The following is a 21,210-nucleotide window of genomic DNA, read 5'->3' on the forward strand; positions in this document are numbered from 1 at the left end:
AAACCAGTGTAGTACTTATGCCCCATCTCTTTCCCAAGGGATCCTGGTCCAGGGTAGCTATATGGAATGCACTGAATGTGTTCTGCACACCCTTTTTGGAGAGTGACCTTCACCCACTTTTTCTTTGGGTAGCCTCTAGTGTCAATGACTTGTCCACCCCCTTTCACACCTCACTCCCTAGAGAACCTCTGTAAGCCTCATCACCAAAGCTGTCGATAGATTCTGAGTATGTATGTAGCATCTAAATCTGATGATCCTACTTTTTCTTCTTTGGACCTTGGTACTTGGTGTCTTCTTGGACTTTGAGGCCTCTCTGTCCATCTTCCAGGTGGACACATTTTCCTGAGTTTTCCACTAACTCCATGAATTCCTGATGTAGAAATGGGACCCATCCCCTTTCTGGGCACACTGCAGTCACTGCTGAGCAGGTGGGATCAGAAACCAGGCAGCCAGAGGAACAGAGTGACTGTGAGGGATGAGGGTGGGATGGGGATTTACAGATGTGAAGGAAGCAGGAGATGAACCAAGGGTGAGCTGAGCTGAGAGAACTTGGTGTTGGGCGGAAGGAGCCAGTGGCCAGGAGGGAAGTGAAGAGGGAAGCTTGGAGGAGAGAGGAGGACACTGCATGCTTGGCAGGAGGGCGTGTGGAAGGATCCAGGACCAGAGATGCCAGGAAGAGAAGGGTGAGGGGACACCGCCACTGACAGGGAATTAGCATTTAGTGACTCTTCCAATGCAGTGATCTTCCTCTGTACATATTGCAGAAATCTTGGCCTTTACAGCAAAAACTTGAAACTTTGAGGCGTCCGCGCACCAAGTTCCAAGCTCTACATTTATCGTAACAGTCCAGTTGCGTGTGGTTGTAGAGCCAGCCATCTGGATAGGAAGGATGTTGACGCTCAGCACTGGAGAACCGAACCTGGAGCCTCTCCCAGCCACGTCCAGCCCAGCCTTAGACCAGGGACATGTCCACCTCCCAGGGAGGGCCCTTCAGACTGCAGCCTTTCCCCAGGGTCAGGAATAAGGCACCTGCTCAAGGCAGAGAAGCCCCGTGTAACAGCATTACCTTTCACGTTGAAGAAGGACATATCGGAAGTTCTGCAACCGGGGCCTTCTTCGGCGGTGCAGTTCCCCTCGCCATACAAACAGATGCCCCTCTTAAAAATCGTGCAGACCTTACACAAGGTGGCTGGTGCTGCAGAGAAACACACAGGGAAGCAGAGGCCGGGGTAGGATGGGCTGCGACCAAGGTGTGTAAGACACAGTAGGACCTAGGAGTTGAGGGGCAAAGCCTGGCTCTAAATACTTGTCCTGCATGCTATCTGGGGAAAGACATACCCCCACTAGGCTGCTCCCATTGGATATTTAAGGAAATGGGGTCTTTCACATGGGAATCTCAAAATCCATTCAGGATATATAACTTTGTGTATACTTTATGAGTGAATTGCATACTATGTGAATGATGCCCCACTAGAGCTGTTTGTTTTTCCAGAATAACCTTGAACAAGAATATGACACATTATCTGCTGGGAGATATGGCAGAAACTAGAAGGTGAGATATGAGAAGGAAAAAAAAAAAAAAAGCTATGGGTTCTAACCAAGCGAGTGAAATTTCCAAGCTTGCACCTGAATAGCACTAAGATTATGTCTGCTCAGCCTTTTTTCCCTGGGATCTGGGCTGAACACCCCCATAGTATCAGCTCTGTGCTCACAAGCTGCCTTTAGCTTTGGAGCAATTGTGCAAACACACTCAGTGCATTCCATATAGCTACCCTGGACCAGGATCCCTTGGGAAAGGGATGGGGCATAAGTACCACACTGGTTTAAGGATGAGGAGGCAGATTTTGGTCTCCAAAGATTTTCAAGGACAGTACCAAAAGTCATCCAAAGCACACACATATTTAAGTAAAAAGAGCACAGTAACAATTGCTGTTGCTGGCTAGTCACTAAGTCATGTCTGACCCTTTGTGACCTCGTGGACTGTAGCCCTATAGGCTTCTCTGTTCATGAGATTTTCCAGCCAAGAAGACTGGAGTGGGTTACCATTTCCTTTTCCAGGTGATCTTCCCGACCCAGGGATTGAACCCAAGTTTTCTGTATTGGATGGTGGATTATTTACCACTGAGCTACCAGGGGAGGATGTACAGCAAGTACTTTCCAAATAAAACAGGAACAAAAGCATTATATAGGACTAATTAATTATATAGTCTATTTTTTTAAAATATGAAACAATTCCTGCTATATTACTCATTTCTCTGCCACAAAGGAAGCAGATAATTTTTTTTAATTTAAAATTTTGTTCTTCAAAGGAACATCTATGTCCCAATACCACTGAAAGGGGTCTGACAGTATCTTGAATTCATTAAGCATACATAATATTACATTAAGCATACAAAATATTACAAAATAGCCAATTCTATATAAGTATTGGTTCAAAATAAGCCATCCAATTACCTGCTCTTACTACATCACTGCCTCTTGGCTGTGTCTTTATGGAAAGTCTGGAGCAACCATTGACTCTGCCTCATAGGGCCAGCCAAGCAAAGCACAAATCCTCTCCCCTTGAGAAGGGGCCCCAGCCCCAGTCTGCCCCACGGAGGGACTGACCCCGCTCTGAGACCTTGGAAAGGAACCTGAACTCTTTCCCTGGGAGCAGTCCGGGTGGGGACAGCAGAAAGAGCCCTCAGATCCTTGCCGGTCAAACCATCCCACAACCTCCTCCTTGACTTTGTCCCCTCCCGAGCGGGTCGGGTCACCAGGCGGGCCCTGCTGCCGAGCCCAGCTCCACATCCCCAGCCCCGGCCCAGCACCCACAGGGACTCACCCACTCCTTGGAAGAACACGAAAGGGAAGACCCCCAGCAGCAGAAGCAGCAGTAGGAGCTTGTCCATCTCTGTCCAGGGGTGCAGGGGGGTGGAAAGGTGCAGAGGTGGCTGGAGCAGGGGAGCAGAGTGCCCAGGGAGGGTGAGGACAGACTGCGCTTGTGTGCGGGTGAGAGGAGGCCGTGCACTCTGGACAGAGCCGCCCTGGGCTGTGGGCAGGAGCTTCCTTTTACACACCTGCCCGTGGGTGTTTCACAGCCAAGTGGGCCCAGGAAATGATCCCACAGGACCAGCCCCCTTGGACACTTACAAGGACAAATGTCCCAGGTGCCACCCCTGTGCCCTTGAGGCTGCAATCTAATCAGTGGGGGACATGAGGCCTGATCAGATCTCTGGGCCCCTCAAGAGTCCCCGATTCTTTATTCTCTGGGCATTTCACTGCTCCAGGCCCAAGAGCAAGAGCTTCTCTTGTGGGTAGGGCTTTGCTGAAATAGCCATTTCTTCTGGGTCAGACGTCCCCCGTGACTACCTCCCCTCCAGTCCCGGAGTCCAAGCCTGCACCCAGCCTGGGGGGACACCTGCACTGAGACTCAGGATACACTCATTGTAGGTGCAGCCCATGCTGTTTGCTTTTCCTTCCGCTTCCCTCTGTTTTTACTCAGTTAGGACCATGCTGCTGCTAAGTCACTTCAGTCTTGTCTGACTCTGTGCGACCCCATAGACCGCAGCCCAGCAGGCTCCGCCGTCCCTGGGATTCTCCAGGCAAGAACACTGGAGTGGGTTGCCATTTCCTTCTCCAATGCATGAAAGTGAAAAGTGAAAGTGAAGTCGCTTAGTCGTGTCCAACTCTTCGAGACATGGCCCTCTGCTAAATGAAAAATACTCATGGGGCTTCACTGCTGGTGCAGTGGTTAAAATCTAGCCTTCCAGTGCATGGGATGTGCGTTTGATCCCTGGTTGGGGAACTAAGATCTCACATGCCTCACAGTCAAGAAACCAAAGCACGGGACAGAAGCAATATTGTGACAAATTCAATAACAACTTAAAAAATACTCAGGACATTTGTTAACAGCAGTAAGGCAGATTTTATTCCAGGGAACAACTCTAGCGGGGTTTGGTGGTAGGGAAGAAAGCTTGGACTCAGTTCTGAGTCCATCAAAGACTAGTGAAGATTTATAGACAAGGGGCTGGTTGGGGCGGAGGGTGGCGTCAATGATGTAAAATTACTAACAGGAAACATTAGATCTAAGAGAAACCTGCTAGGTTGACTCAACAGGATTCTTGCTGAGGGTAGCGTGTTAAGATATGGAGGCAGGGAAGGAGGAATTTGATCAGATTATCAAGGTGGAGGGTTTTACTAAAAACTGAGCCAGCAAGATTCTTGCTAAAACTGGACTGGCCTTGCCAAGAACACGGTCCAGGTCAGGAAACAGGACAAAAAGAGACCTTAGAGGAGCTTGACTCACTTTTGGTGAAAGTAAAGAGTCCCTGTCACCTCTCAGAGTCAAGTCGGTGTTGGCAATTGTGAGAGTAGTTAGAACAACAACACTTATTTAGTATTTTCAAAACCCAGGATCTACAAATGCAAATACATCATTTGAGATTTATCTTCAACCTATCATAAACACATAGTAAACAAATATGCAAAAGCAAATCCTATCCAAACAATAGAAGTAATGGAGACCTTAGAGCTAGGTAGATGGCTACATTGTTTTACAATGTATAAAACAATTTCTACCATATTCAACTCTTTTTCTAGCCCCTAAAAGCATAGATCCTGCATTCACCAAGTTGGATTTATATAGACAGAGATGATCACTGCTCCAGGACTAAATAGGAGGGCTCAGAATTTTTACAGACACTTGGTCATTGGCATGGACTAACTAGGTGACCCACACAAGGCAAAGAGGGTGCAAATATTTTTCCTATATTTTAATTACATTTTTTTTAGAGCTATGTCAGTTTTATTTTATTTTTTAATTGGAGGATAATTGTTTTAAATATTGTGTTAGTTTCCACCACATATCAACATAAATCGGCCATAGGCACAGATATGTTCTCTCCCTCTTGAACCTCCCTCCCACTTCCCACCCCATCCCACCCCTCCAGGTTGTCACAGAGCACCGGGTTGAGTTCCTTGCATCAGCAAAGGAGCAAATTCCCACTGGCTACCTATTTTACATACAGTAATGTATATGTTTCAATGTTACTCTTTCAATTTGTTCTTGCTACTTATATTCTTTGGAGTGTCTTCATGTTTTATAAAAATAGCCAGTTCCCCAACAATGATATTCATGCTTGGATCCAGCCAAAGGAAGGAGAAAGATGATGGAGCAAGGTCCCAACGTGCAGGTTGGGGGCCAGAGAAACAGTTCCAGGTCACAGTGTGGGGTAGGGGGTGGGGTCTCCCATTCCCTTCTCTCCTCCATCAGAACAACCCTTTCATGGCAGAGACCCTGACAATCACTCTCACCATTCCCCAGAAGCTCTCCGCACACTGCGTGGTACAGAGCAGGTGCTCAGCCCTATTTCTGACTCAACAAGAATAGTAGGACAAATGCATGAATGCATGAGGGTCTGCCAGCCCAGAAAGCAATCGGAGGGGAAAGGGGCCCAGAGCCCCCACGTGCCACAGACTGGGAGTCCAGCTCCTCCCACACTGTGAGAGGAGAGAACTCCCCTCCACCGCCTTCCAAAGACAAAGATGACTCAGTGTAGATTCTGCAGCAGTGTGGGGTGTGTGGATGAAAGACGTCATTGATACCCAGTCCCCACACTAAGGAACTTTGCTGAATGATCCAGGGTCCCCTGTATGCTCAGCAGCCCCTCTCACAGGATAGTGGGGTTCCAGAGCTGCCCACAGAGCCCCGAGTTCCACATCACCCCTGTCATTGCTGTGCAAGAGCAGAGGGTGAGGAAGGAGTAGAAAATGGAGAAAGCAGGATATGAACAGATTATTGGAGCCACCAAAGAACAAAATTCTTCTTCCATAGTGTTACTTCCACCCTGGTCTATGCAAACTTGAAGGTTGTATTGATAATAATAGTGCATAGGACACAATGCAGACTGTGATATTGGAAAGAGGCATGTTATCTATCACTGGGGATGCGCAGGTGGCTCAGTGGTAAGGAATCTGTCTGCAATTCAGGAGCCGCAGGAAACATGAGTTTGACCCCTGGGTCCAGAAAATCCCTGGAGGAGGGCATAGCAACCCACTCCAGTATTCTTGCCTGGAGAATCCCATGGACACAGGAGTCTGGCGGGCTACAGTCCATAGGGTCACAAAAAGTCGAACACAACTGAAGCGACTTAGCATGTATCACTGGGAAAGCTCAGAAAAGATAGTGAAAAGCAGAAAATGATCTGGTCAAATTCTCAGGTCAGTGCGTCACTCTAGAGAATAAATTATATGGTCCATCTACTTTGAGATCAGGTCAGTTCATTTCAGTTGCCCAGTCGTGTCTGACTCTTTGCGACCCCATGGACTGTAGCACGCCAAACTTCAGGCACCATCTCTCTCCCAGCACAGGAAGCTTCCCTGGGCAGCAGCCAGACGGGGTGTCTAGAATCACCACAAGCTTCCAGGCCCACTGGATAACATCCTTGTAAGTGTCCAAGGGGGCCGGTCCTGTGGGAACATTTCCTGGGCCCACTTGGCTGTGAAACACCCACAGGCAGATGTGTAAAAGGAAGCTCCTGCCCACAGCCCAGGGCGGCTCTGTCCAGAGTGCGCGGCCTTCTCTCACCCGCACACAAGCGCGGTCTGTCCTCACCCTCCCTGGGCACTCTGCTCCCCTGCTCCAGCCACCTCTGCACCTTTCCACCCCCCTGCACCCCCGGACTGAGATGGACAAGCTCCTACTGCTGCTCCTGCTGCTGGGGATCTTCCCTTTCGTGTTCTTCCAAGGAGTGGGTGAGTCGCTGTGGGAGCTGGGCTGGGGCTGGGGATGTGGAGCTGGGCCAGGCAGCAGGGCCCGCCTGGTGACCCGACCCGCTCGGGAGGGGACAAAGTCAAGGAGGAGGTTGTGGGATGGTTTGACCGGCAAGGATCTGAGGGCTCTTTCTGCTGTCCCCACCCGGACTGCTTCCAGGGAAAGAGTTCAGGTTCCTTTCCAAGGTCTCAGAGCAGGGTCAGTCCCTCCATGGGGCAGACTGGGGCTGGGGCCCCTTCTCAAGGGGAGAGGATTTGTGCTTTCCTGGGGTGGCCCTATGAGGCAGAGTCAATGGTTGCTCCAGACTTTCCATAAAGACACAGCCAAGGGGCAGTGATGTAGCTGGAACAGGTTGCTGAAAGGTCATCTGGAACCAATGTTTCTGTTACAAGGGACAATATTTCCATTGTCACTTAGATATGTTTGGACATCAGATTCCTTGTGGGGAGCGAGGTATGGTGGGAAGTTTTGTGAGACTGCAACCCTACCTTGGGGCCAGCACAAGAGTCTGGCCTCAGGTAGCTGTATGTAGATGATCTCATTGTGTTCTTCATAATAGCATCATAGCTAAGGGGACAGCTTTAATATTATTTTTAATAGAGTCAAAATCCCTGTGTAGGGACTCCCCTGGTGGTCCAGTGGTTAAGACTCTGTGCTCCCAATGCAGGAGGCCTGTGTTCCATCCCTGGTCAAGAAACTAGATCCCACATGCCACAATAAGACCCACTGCAGTCGAGTAAATAATTAAAAAAAAAAAAATCCCTGTGTAAAAAACGCCTGTCCTTACAGAATCCACAGTCATAATATGATGCAAATGTTCCCAAGCTTTAAGAGTATATTGGAAGGAAATATTTAGGATCTTGCTTTTCCCTTGACCCCTTGACCCTACCAGTGTTCTAGCCCACCTTAATATCAGCCCATTTGATTCTGTAATCAACATTTGCTTCTATTTTCTGTAGCTCCAGATACATTATGTATGGTCTGCAAAAATTTTAAGAAAGGTCAGTGTTTGCAGGGCAAAGGCAATTGCACCATGGAACAAGGTCCCGGATGCAGAACCAGAGATTTCTTCCTTTTCTCAGAGAAAGGTAATGCTACGAAGCCAGGTTCTTCTGGCTCCAGCTGGTGCCTCACTCCTGGGTAGGGGCTGTAGTCTGAGGGGCCCTTCCTGGGAGGTGGACATGTCCCTAGTCTGGAGGCCGGACTGGGTGTGTCCAGGGGAGGTTCCGGGTATGTTTCTATGGTGCTGAGAGTCACTGTCCTTTTCTTCCAGGTCGATGGAATTTCAACCACACTGAACTGGACTGTTATGATTTCTGTACGTCTTCAAATTACTATATTGGGGACCTGAAGATTTCATCCTTTTGCTGCAAAGGTCGAGATTTCTGTAATAAATATATCGGAAAAGGAAAAGAATGATCAGGTCACTAAGTGCTGATTCCCTGTCAGTGGTGGTGTCCCCTCCCCCTTCTCTTCCTGGCATCTCTGGTCCTGGATCCTTCCACACGCCCTCCTGCCAAGCATGCAGTGTCCTCCTCTCTCCTCCAAGCTTCCCTCTTCACTTCCTTCCTGGCCACTGGCTCCTTCCCCCCAACACCAAGTGCTCTCAGCTCAGCTCACCCTTGGTTCATCTCCTGCTTCCTTCATATCTGTAAATCCCCATCCCACCCTCATCCCTCACAGTCACTCTGTTCCTCTGGCTGCCTGGCTTCTGATCCCACCTGCTCAGCAGTGACTGCAGTGTGCCCAGAAAGGGGATGGGTTCCATTTTCTACATCAGGAATTCGTGGGATCAGTGGAAAACTCGGGAAAATGTGTCCACCTGGCAGATGGACAGAGAGACCTCAAAGTCCAAGAAGATACCAAGTACTGACGTCCAAAGAAGAAAAAGTAGGATCATCAGATTTAGATGCTACATACATACTCAGAATCTATCGACAGCTTTGGTGATGAGGCTTACAGAGGTTCTCTAGGGAGTGAGGTGTGAAAGGGGGTGGACAAGTCATTGACACTAGAGGCTACCCAAAGAAAAAGTGGGTGAAGGTCACTCTCCATGGTCCTGGAAGTAGGTGGGGAAGCAGAGAGCAGGGTTTGGTGTTTCCATGACAACGTGCATGTTATTGGCAGAGCGGGTTCAGTGGAGAAGTGGCACAGAAGCCACCTTACAGCAGGTTGAGGAGTGAATGGACCAGGACAGGAGGACGTAGTGAGGGCGGGCAGCTCTTCCAAGAAGTTTGGGAAGAATTGAGAATTCAGAACAGCATCTTTTATAGGAAGAGCGACCTTAATGAATTTAATCAAAGAAAAGTTTTTTCTTCTTAATGTTTATTTCTTGGTGTTTACATTTGTTTAATGTAAAAATCCTCTTGTTATAACTAGCTATGTATGTTTATACATCTTCTCCTTTTCTGTTCTTTTTGTCTTATCTCCTTTTTTTTCTTTTTCTTTTCTTCTCTTGTTCTTAACATGCTTTTTCTCTTTTATTTTGCCATGCGGAAATGGAGATCATTACTTGTGTTTTTACTGCTTATTTTGATTATTTCCATTCACAATTTAAAACAAATTAAATTGGGCATGCTATATTTCTTTTGAGAAAACAAATAAGAATAAATTAAACCACTTTATGACTTTCATTCACTTTTTAAATATTTGTTTTATTTTTATTATTTATTTAGCTGTACTGGGTCTTGGTTGCAATATGTGGATCTTCAGCTGTGGCATGTGGGAATCTTAGTTCCCTGGTAGGGATTGAACCTGGGCAGCTTGCATTTGGAGCACAGAGTCTTAGCCACTGGACCACCAGGGAAGTTCCATGACTTTTATTTAGTTAAAACATTTCAAAGTCATAAGAAAAATCTTCCAAAAATCCTATTTTTTTTTTCAGAATATCAGGTTTAAATTTTTTTTTTTTAATATTTGAGCTGAAATAGGAAGTGGAAAGGAAGACAAATTGGATAAGCCACTGAGGAACATGGCTTAAGCTAAAACCTTGTTATTAAATGTGAAAGTGTGAGCAACAACTCCATCAAGACCAATGACAATAAAACCCAACTCAAATATTCCAGCCTATATTAAGCTAGGTGTACTTATATTTGGTTCCACCAAAAAGAACTGTGGATGGGTCATGGTGATGGAACAGGATCAGTGAGGGCCTTTTATGATTTTAAAGACTGACTTTTATCACTTATCACCTAATAGGATGGCTAATATCAAAAAAACAGAAAGCAAAAGTGTTGGTAAAAATGTAGAGAAATGGGAAAGCTTGTGCACTGTTAGTGGAAATGTAAAATGGTGCAACCATTATAGAAAATGGCATAATGATTGCTCAAAACAGTAAAGATAGAATTCCCATATTATTGTTATTAGTGTATCCTTTTTACCAGCAATTTCAGTTCTGGGTATGTAACCAAAAGGGTTGAAAGCAGGGTCTCGAAGAAATATTTGCACACTCATGTTTATAGCAGCATTACTTATACTAGCTAAAAGGTGGAAGCTACTCATGTGTTCACCAACAAATACTGTAAATGGGTAAATAAAATGTAGTATGCTGCTGCTGCTGCTGCTAAGTCGCTTCAGTCGTGTCCGACTCTGAGCAACCACATAGATGGCAGCCCACCAGGCTCCCCTGTCCCTGGGATTCTCCAGGCAAGACCACTGGAGTGGGTTGCCGTTTCCTTCTCCAATGCATGAAAGTGAAAAGTGAAACTGAAGTCGCTCAGTTGTGTCTGACTCTTAGCGATCCCATGGACTGCAGCCTACCAGGCTCCTCCATCCATGGGAGTTTCCAGGCAAGAGTACTGGAATGGGTTGCCATTGCCTTCTCCAAAATGTAGTATTCCAATCCCAAAGAACGGTAATGCCAAAGAAAGTTCAAACTACCCCACAATTGGACTCATCTCACATGCTAGCAAAGTAATGGTCAAAATTCTCCAAGCCAGGTTTCAATAGTACGTGAACCGAGAACGTCCAGATGTTCAGGCTGGATTTAGAAAAGGGCAGAGGAGCCAGAGATCAAATTACTGACATCCACTGGATCATAGAAAAAGCAAGAGAATTCCAGAAAACCATCTTCTTGTGCTTTATTGATTACACCAAAGCCTTTGACTATATAGATCACAACAAACTGGAAAATTCTTTGCTGCTAAGTCACTTCAGTCGTGTCCGATTCTGTGTGACCCCATAGACGGCAGCCCGCCAGGCTCCACTGTCCCTGGGATTCTCCAGGCAAGAACACTGGAGTGGGTTGCCATTTCCTTCTCCAATGCATGAAAGTGAAAAGTGAAAGTGAAGTTGCTCAGTTGTGTCCGACTCTTAGCAGCCCCACGGACTGCAGCTTACCAGGCTCCTCCGGCCATGGGATTCTCCAGGCAAGAGTACTGGAGTGGGTTGCCAGTGCCTTTTCCAGGAAAATTCTTTAAGAGATGGGGACACCAGACCACCTTACCTGCCTCCTGAGATATATGTATGCAGGTCAAGAAGCCACAGTTAGAACTGGACATGGAACAAAAGACTGGTTCCAAATTGGAAAAGGAGTATGTCAAGGCTGTGTATTGTCACCCTGCTTATTTAACTTGTATGCAGAGTACATCATGTAAAATGCCGGGCTGGATGAAGCACAAGCTGGAATCAAGGTTGCCGGGAGAAATATCAATAACCTCAGATACCAGATGACACTACCATTATGGCAGAAAGTGAAGAAGAACTAAAGAGCCTCTTGATGAAAGTGAAAGAGGAGAGTGAAAGAGTTGGCTTAAAGCTCAACATTTAAAAAACTGAAATCATGGTATCCAGTCCCATCACTCCATGCAAATAGATGGAGAAACAATGGAAACAGTGATGAGACTTTATTTTTGGGGGCTCCAAAATCACTGCAGATGGTGACTGCAGTCATGAAATTAAAAGATGCTTGCTCCTTGGATGAAAAGTTATGACCAACCTAGACAGCATATTAAAAAGCAGAGACATTACTTTGCCAACAAAGATCCACATAGTGAAAGCTATAATTTTTCCAGGAGTCATGTATGAATGTGAGAGTTGGGCTATAAAGAAAGCTTCCAAACTGTGGTGTTGGAGAAGACTCTTGACAGTCCCTTGGACAGCAAGGAGATCAAACTAGTCCATCCTAAAGGAAATCAGTCCTGAATATTCCTTGGAAGGACTGATGCTGAAACTGAAACTCCAATACTTTGGCCATTTGATGTGAGGAACTGACTCATTGGAAAAGACCCTGATGCTGGCAAAGATTAAAGGCAGGAGGAGAAGGGAATAACAGAGGATGAGGTGGTTGGATGTATCACCAACTTGATGGACATGAGTTTGAGCAAGCTCTGGGAGATGGTGATGGATAGGAAAACCTGGCGTGCTGCAGTCCATGGGGTTGCAGAGTTGGACACAACTGAGGGACTGAACAGGACTGAATATACACGAAGGAATGTCGTTTAGTTAGTTCAGTCGCTCAGTCATGTCTATCACCTGGCTATCACCAACTACTGGAGCTTGTTCAAACTCATGTCCATCGAGTCAGTGATGCCATGAAGGAATACCGTTTAGTCTTAAAAAGGAAGAAAATTTTGACACATGGTTCCACCTGGATGAACCTTGAGGACATTGTTCTAAGTAAAAGAAGCCAGGCTCCATCTTATGACAAATACCGTATGATTCCACTTATGTGAGGTTTCTCAACAAGACAAATGCATACACAGGCACACCTCGATTACCATGCTTCACTTTATTGTTTTATTGTGGTGATCTGGAACAGAAGGAGCCATAGCTCCCCTGTATACCTGTTGGAAAGAAGTGGAATGTGGCTGCCAGGGGCCTGGGAGGTGGGAGATGGAGAGTTATTACTGAAAGGATACAGAGATTCAGTTTTGCAAGATGGAAAAGTTCTGAAAGTCAGTTTCACAACAGTGTGAATATACTTAACATTACTGAACTCTATTCTTTGGAATGGTTAAGGTGATACATTTTATTTATGTGTCTTACCATAACTAAAATTTTGAACAGCAAATAGAGAAATTTAAAAGATGCACTTTTATCCTTTCAGTAAAAATGAAGAAAAAACAATTCCCCCAAAATCCTGCTTTTTGTTATCCTTTACTCTTCACTAATGATTGATGGAAATTCTGTAGGTATTGTAGAAAATTTGGAACATACAAATAATCACAGAAAATAAAATACTTCTGCAGGAGGGCTATACTTATCAACTCGCTCCAAAGAGCAAAGCACAAAAATGGGAAGGAGTTAGGGAGGACACTTACAAGAAATAATCTGGCAAATAATTACTCAGTAGGTGATCAAAGTTAATATCATCCATGATAAGACAGGTTGGTATTATCTACACATAATCCAGGTCTAATAAAACATCACAAAAACCCATACTGAGGTTCCATACTCCTCAAAAGGATTGAATGCTATTTAAAAAAACAGGGAAAGTCTGAGAAACAGCCATAACCCAGGGGAGGGAAGGAGACATGATGAGAAAATGAAATGTGAAATCCTGGAAGAGAAAACAGAAATGAGGCAGGAACCTAATGAAATCTGCATGCAGTATACAGTTTAGAGCTAAATCAATATTTTCTCATTAGTTGTGATAAACTTTTCCTATAAATCGAAAAATATTGCAGAATTAAAAGTTGTTGGAAAAAACCACCCAAACATGTCATTAGAGAGAAACACTGTGATAATTTAATGTATAATGTGTATCTTATTGGCTTTTTCATGGTAAGTATATACACATACACAGGGCTTCCCTGGTGGCTCAGTGATAAAGAATCTGCTTACAGGGCAGAAGATGTGGGTTCAATTCCTGGGTCGAGAAGATCCCCTGGAGAAGGACATGGTAACTCTTCTTGCCTGGGAAATACTCTGGACAGAGGACCCTGGCGGACTATAGTCCATGGAATCAGTAGAGTCGGACACGACTTAGCGACTAGACAACAATTCACTTGGTTGCTGTATATTTTTGTTTACCAGAGCTCCTATAAAGTTGTTTTAGCCAGTCTCTAGTTATCATTGTAAATTTTCAGTGCAGTTGGATAAATATGAAGGCATGTGATTGCTGAATCATATGGTAAGAGTATATTTATTTTTGTAAGAAGTTGCCAAACCATCTTCCCAAATGGCTGTACCATTTTGGATTCCAGGCAGCAATAGATGAGACTTGCTATTGCTCTACATTCTTGCCAGCGTTTCGGGTTGTCAGTGTTCTCGGTATTGCCCCTTCTGATAGGTGTAGAGTGGTATGTCACTGTGGTTTTCATTTGAATTTCCCTAATGATGTATGATGGGAGCATCTTTTCATGGACTTATTTGCCTCCTGTAAGTCTTGTTTGGTGAGATCTTTTTAAGGTCTTGGCTCCATTTTTCAACTGGGTTGTTTGTTTTCTTGTTGAGAGGTTTTTTTGTTGTTGTTGTTTAGTTTTTATTTTATATTGGAGTATAGATGATTTTTACAATGCTGGGGTAGTGTCAGATGTACAGCAAAGCGATTCAGTTATACATGTACATATACCTATTCTTTGTCAGCTTCTTTCCCATGTAGGTTATTATAGCATACTGAGTCCCGTTGTTAACTTTTTAAAAATTCATAGTACGTTTTGGATAACAGTCCTTCATCAGCATGTCTTTTGCAAACATTTTCTCCCAATCTGTAGCTTGTCTTCTCATTCACTTGACAGTATCTTTTACAGCACAAAAAATCTTCACTTTAAAGAAGTTCAGCTTATCATTTCTGTCTTTCATGGGTTGTAGATTCAGTGTTACATCTATGTTATCACCAAACCCAAGGTTATCTAGATTTTCTTCTAGGTTCTTCTGTAATAGTCTTCTAGTTTTGCAATTTCCCTTTATGTCTTGTGATCCAGTTTGAGTAAAACTTGTGAAAGGTGTGAAATGTGTGTCTAGACTTTTTTTCTTTTTTTGGCACATGGATGTCCATTCGTGATCCATTTTTTGACAAAACACTGCAGTTCTTCTTTAATAAACAAAAAATTATTTTCAATTAAAAATCTCACGATGAAAATCAGCTTTGGACGAATGCTCTGCTGAGACAGAGGCAAAGATTTAGACGGAGGTCCTTGTGGCACCGAGCCTCAGGTTTATCCTCCTCCATGCTCTGTGAGTTGATGGGCTGCATGTATAGCTAGGTTGCCATTGCACGTGCTTGGTGCTTCTGTTGTGTTATCTCAGTAGATCTTAGTGATGTTTGACAGCTTTTCATTTATTCCTTGGCCTTGGAGAGCAAGAAAGTTCTGTTGTTCCATCAAATGTGTGTTCTGTATGCCATATTTATTTCTTTTTAAAATAATTAAGTTGGCTGCACTGGGTCTTGGTTACAGCGTGTGCAGTCCTCAATCTTCTTTGAGGTATGTGGGCTCTTTAGTTGGGGCGTGTGCGATCTAGTACCCTGACCAGGGATGGAACCTGGATCCCCTGCATTGGGAGCCTGGAATCTTTGCCACCGGACCACCAGAGAACTCTCTGTATCCCATATTTCTTGGAGAAACTGTATCTGGGCCTGGACTTTGCACTCTGGTCTTCTTCACTGTTTGAAGGTTAGATCTGACTTACTGTTCTCAGATGAAACGCTCTGTCACAGTCCTGCACCCAACAAAGGGCTTTCATTGCCCAGGGAAGGTGGGCATCTTCTGGAGGAGCTCATCAGAGGGGAGGTGGAGTGCTCAGTGCCATTAGATGTGGGTGGTGCGTTTCAGTACAGGCTTCACGGGTAACTGCGCAGAAAACAAAGGGCTTCAGGAGGTGGACAGGAAGGACTCTACGGGCTCATGATTAGGAAATAGACACAGAGAAGTACAGAAGAGCATGCCAGCACATCCTAGACATATTAGCTAGAGTAGCACTGATGTATGAAATCTCTTACCTAGCCCCTGGCCCACTCTGGGGGTCATTGAATCCAAATTATCCCAGCTAAGAGAGAAAGGGCTGAAATGGTGACAAGCCCTCAAGCCCTACAGTGCGTCTGAGAGGTGCTGGGAGGAAAAATCAGAAATCTTCATCTTAGAGACCCATGGCACCAGCAGCAAAATTGATTAAAAGATGAGGACTGCTGAGGCATCCAAGGGTCATAATCCTGCTGGTATAACCTCCAGCTCTCTGCTATATCTAGGGAAATTCACCTCCTCTGAATATACCATTTTCTACTCTTTAATTTGACTGTCTTTGAGATCTAGCTGATCTCCACTACACTGGGACAACCTCCCTTGCATCCCCCTGTCTGTGCTAAGGTCTCTGGTATACACAGCCTGCTGCTGTAGTGAACTTACCTTGCTTTCTCTATAAATCCTTTTTTCCCCTCTGGCTAAGTGGAGAGTTGCTTAGAAGAGGGAGCATTTCTTACATTAATTTTTTTTTAATTGGAGGATAATTGTTTTACAATATTGTGTTGGTTTCTGCCATATATCAACATGAATCAGCCATAGGTATACGTATGTCTGATCCCCCTTGAACCTCCCTCCCACCTCCCACCCATCCCACCCCTCTAGGTTGTCACAGAGCACCTGATTTAATCTCCCCGCATCATGCAGCAAGAACGACAGGCCTACCTTGCCCCAGTAAGCTAGGCAATTAGCGTGCTCTCCATAAAACTTGTTAACTCTGAGGGACTTCCGTGATGGTCCAGTGGTTAAAAATCCACCTCGCAATGCAGGGGACGTGGGTTTGATCCCTCATCAGGAGAACTAAGATCCTGTATGGTGCAACTACAGGATCCTGTAGGCTTCCCTGATAGCTCAGCTGGTCAAGAATCTTCCTGCAATGCAGGAGACCCCGGTTCAATTCCTGGGTTGGGAAGATCCCCTGGAGAAGGGATAGGCTACCCACTCCAGTATTCTGGCCAGGAGAATTCCATAGACTGTAATAGTCCATGGGGTCGAAGACTCAGACGTGACTGAGTGACTTTCACTTACGCTGCATCTAAGACCCAATGAAGCCAAATAAAATTTAAAAAGTATTTTGAAAATATTCTCCTGGTGTTGCTCACCACACCACCTCTAGTACTTTTCATTGAGCCTGGAACTCAGCAGGTTTTCAGCAAGTGTTCCGTGCTTCCCTGGCTTAGAGGGAGAAGCTGCTGTATGCAGTCAACAACTAGAACCACAGCTCCCCCTGATGGTGCTAGTTCCCCGGTGCTAAGTCGTTTCAGTCATAGGGACTGTAGCCCCATGGATTGTAGCCCCATGGACTGTAGCCCCCCAGGCTCCTCTGTCCATGGAATTCTCCAGGAAAGAATACTGGAGTGGGTTGCCATTTCCTTCTCCAGGGGATCTTCCAGGGATCAAACCTGTGTCTCCTGGGTCGCTTGCATCGGCATGCTGGTTCTCTACCGCTAGCACTGTACTAGCGAATCCTGGGAGAAGAACCTCAGATTGGACTTTTAAGAGGCATGCTCCATTCTGAAGCCTGTCTGTTCTATAAATCTCTCTTTCCTTAAAGCAGTATGGCTTCCCGCAGAGTTGGCCTTTGGGAACAATTTGTTCTGCTTTTTTCTTTCACAGGGAATGTTCTGACATGAACTAAGACCCCAGGTTCAACTTGCTGCCATAATGAAGAGGTTATTCTGGGAACTGCTCTTGAAAACCTGCTGCAGAACAAGGGATTCCTTCCCAAAGCTATTTGCAATATAATAGTGTGAGATGCGGGTCACTTGGTCACATCCTCTCCATCCTTATAACTCAGGCTTATCTATTTTCTTCTCTTCAGGATTCATATTTATTTATTCAGGTTTCTCTTGTATCACATTGACCTTGGGGAAGTCTGTTCTCTGGTCTTTCTGTAGCCCCATGGCCCACACAATGTATGCCTGTTCCCTGCACACCCCACCCCACACAGAGCCTGCATAGTGCTGCTTCTGTTTCAGTAAATACATTTTGTTGAGGCAGTCCAGGTGTGGGATGGAAAAGAATTTCCAGACACAGAGTATTTTAGAAGAGAGTTTATTGAGAGCAAAAGACTAAGGTAGTGAGGGGTGCTGCAAAGACGGTGGGCTGACTTCCCGAAGATGAGGGAGAGCCGACGGAAGGGAGAAGAGAGCGGGAGACCGGCTCAGTTAGAGCAGCAGGCTGGCTCAAGGGAGACTGATGCTTTTGTGGGCTTGTGGTCAATTTTTATAGCCTCAGGACAAGGCAAGTTCCTGTGGCAAGGGTTTGCATTAGGTCATTGGTCAGGATTCTACATGGCACATATGTTACTTAATATAGAGATGGAAGCTGGCTGGTTAGGAACAGGATGGCTTAAGAAAATCAGGATGCCATAGCTCATGACAAACAGGATGGATCGTGACAATAGCTGCCATGGAGCTTGGTTAATTCTGGATATACTGCCCTGTGACCCCAGCATGGGGCTCCACACTGTGATGCTGAAGGAAGATGATGGTACAGACGCATGAATGAAGATGTTACAGACTTTGGGAAAGGAAGAGAACATTCAACCACAGTGAAACCCATTTTGCCTGTTGGTTTGATTGACATAAACCTTTTGTGCCATACAGTTCACTAGTTTAAAACCTTACCATTCAGTGGGTTGGTATATCCACAGAGTTGTGCAACCATTATCATATCCCACATCAACATGCTCTTAACTGTGTTGACCACAGACCCAGTGAAGTTAACACGATGTGCATTAAATAGATGTTTATCAGAACACTCCTTTCCTGTATAACTCTCTTCTAAGATTTCCAGCACAGTCAATCCATCCTGATTTCCAATTGTGTAATGTGAAGAAAGCTGAGTGCCAAAGAACTGATGCTTTTGAACTGTGGTGTTGGAGAAGACTCTTGAGAGTCCCTTGGACTGCAAGGAGATCCAACCAGTCCATCCTAAAGGAAATCAGTCCTGAATATACATTGTAAGGACTGATGCTAAAGCTGAAACTCCAACACTTTGGCCACCTCATGTGAAGAGTTGACTCATTGGAAAAGACTCTGATGCTGGGAGGGATTGGGGGCAAGAGGAGAAGGGGACGACAGAGGATGAGATGGCTGGATGGCATCACCGACTCGATGGACGTGAGTTTGAGTGAACTCTGGGAGATGGTGATGGACAGGGAGGCCTGGCGTGCTGCAATTCATGGGGTCTCAAAGAGTCGGACACGACTGAGCAACTGAACTGAACTGAACTGAATGTGGTTGTGGATTCTAAATTAAAATAAATACTCAAAACTTAAAGAGCCTTAAAAAAAAATAAAGAGCCTTGGTGATGGAGAGGTTGAAGAAGAGAGGGTGGAAGAGCTAAAAAAAGGAGGAAGGTAAAAAGAAAGGAGGAAAGAAATGTCTATCTGTTAAAAAAGTGACTCTTCTCGTGGTCAGTTGCCGTCCTCCCTGTCTTCAGCTTGTGATATATCTGCCCACCCCATCTGTGCTAACGTTCTCCCTTCTGATTCATAAGAATAGACTAAAAGCCTGAATCAGCTCTATACATGTTTAATACAAAGAAACACCAGCCAAAAGAAAAAAGACTGGCTGAACAAGCAGTGAACTTATCTTTTAGAAACTCCTCATTCAGGGGAAATGATCAATCTGAAGGGAGTGAACATGGATAAGACTCCATGAAGGGGCGGTTTAATAGGAAACCTCATCCGGAATGACTTAGTGTGGTTATTGCAGAAATCAAAGTGGCAGAGCATATGCTCAGCATGCTGAAAAAACCAGAACTTGTTTCATAATTGGAACAGTTTTTCTCGCAGCTGATCATCTCATCCACCGTGCAAGAAAAAATCAGATCCACAGGGGTCACAGTGAGAGCCAGACTATTGGCCAGAGAAAACGACTGTAAGAAGCAAGTGTCCACTCTCCCTTAGGATTGGACGTAGAGAAAGAATATTCTCCAAAGGCTTGTTGTTGTTGTATAGTTGCTTCAGTCATGTCTGACTGTTTTGTGACCTCGTGGACTGTAGCCTGCCAGGCTCCTCTGTCCATGAGATTTTCTCAGGCAAGAATACTGGGAGGGGTTGCCATTTCCTCCTCCAGGGGATCTTCCTGACCCAGAGATTGAACCCATGTCTTCTGCATTAGCAGGCAGTTTCTTTACCACTGAGCCACCTGGGAAGCCCCTAAAAAGGCTGCATGCTCCATAAAAGGAGTTTGGCTTTACGTCTTGAGAAGTCACATCTCCTGGAAGACCCAATATCCAAGATAACTGTCCTGTAAGAAAGAGCTGTCCTTGCTGGTGGAATAGACTGGCCTCTTCTTCAAAACCATTGGTATAACAAGCACTTTCTGGAAACCTACTGGGCTAAGCACTGGATGAAAACTGGTGAGCAATAAAGAGTTTCTTTATCTCTAGGATATTTCAATGTATTAGAGGAGTTTTAGACTGTTAGAATATTGTGTGATTAACAGCAGGGAAATTTGAAGACATGAAGGTAGGCTTGGGATCTTAGGAGAGCCAGAGGCTGAACCCAGGAACGGTGTACAATGGCAGCTCTCAGGTCTGTCCCTGCTTACGCAAGCTGCTGCTGCCGCTAAGTCGCTTCAGTCATGTCTGACTCTGTTCGACCCCATAGGCAGCAGCCCACGAGGCTCCCATCCCTGGGATTCTCCAGGCAAGAACACTGGAGTGGGTTGCCAATTCCTTCTCCAGTGCATGAAATTGAAAAGTGAAAGGGAAGTCGCTCAGTCGTGTGTGACTCTTCACTACCCCATGGACTGTAGCCCACCAGGCTCCTCCATCCATGGGATTTCCCAGACAAGAGTACTGGAGTGGGTTGCCAGTGCCTTCTCCGCTGATGCAAGACTTCAATATTAAGTGTCTGATCACCCCACACCTAGGACTTAGCCCCTCACTCCCTCTTCTCAAAGAAATTTCCCAAGTATTCAGACACCATGCCATATAAGAAACTGATTTTATTGGGGAGAAAGTTGGATTCTCTTGTCTCTAAAGCTTAAGGTCTCACACCTCATTTAAGACAATGTCAAGAATAAACCATGGAAATAACCTCAGTGTATACACACATACACAGGAATATTTTTGAAAGTATTTCTCTATATATTATTTATTTGACTGTGCTGGGTCTTAGTTGCGGCATGCAGGATCTAGTTCTCTGAGCAGGGATTGAAACTGAGCCCCCTGCATTGAGAGCTTGGAGTCTTAGCCACTGGACTACCAGGGAAATACCCCCACACTGGAACATTATTTAGCCATTAAAATAAAAAATTAGAAAATCCTGCCAATCTGTTGTGACAACGTGGATGGATATTTAGGGCGTTATGTTAAATGGAATAAGTAAGACAGAGAAAGACCAATGCTATATGATCTTATTTATTTGTGAAATCAAAATAAACAAACTCGCAGAAAAAGAGATTAGATTTGTGATTACCAGAGGTGGTGGGTGAGGGTAGGGGAATTGGATGAAGGTGGTCCAAAGATACAGACTTCCAGTTATAAATTAAATAAGGACTAGGGGTGTAACACACAAGGCAACAATTGGAGTTAACAATGCTG

The 21,210-nt window shown here is 45.2% G+C and overlaps 1 long non-coding RNA gene across 1 annotated transcript; it reads left to right on the plus strand.

Moving 5' to 3' along the window:
* The first annotated feature begins 6,342 nt into the window (after positions 1–6,342).
* On the plus strand, positions 6,343–9,946 carry LOC139180604 (uncharacterized). The gene is made up of 3 exons (XR_011564843.1): positions 6,343–6,735; positions 7,714–7,842; positions 8,028–9,946. It is a non-coding gene; the product is annotated as an uncharacterized lncRNA (long non-coding RNA).
* The last annotated feature ends 11,264 nt before the right edge of the window (positions 9,947–21,210 follow it).

The sequence above is a fragment of the Bos indicus genome, chromosome 29 (genome assembly GCF_029378745.1).
Source record: "Bos indicus isolate NIAB-ARS_2022 breed Sahiwal x Tharparkar chromosome 29, NIAB-ARS_B.indTharparkar_mat_pri_1.0, whole genome shotgun sequence".
NCBI classification, from domain to species: Eukaryota; Metazoa; Chordata; class Mammalia; order Artiodactyla; family Bovidae; genus Bos; species Bos indicus.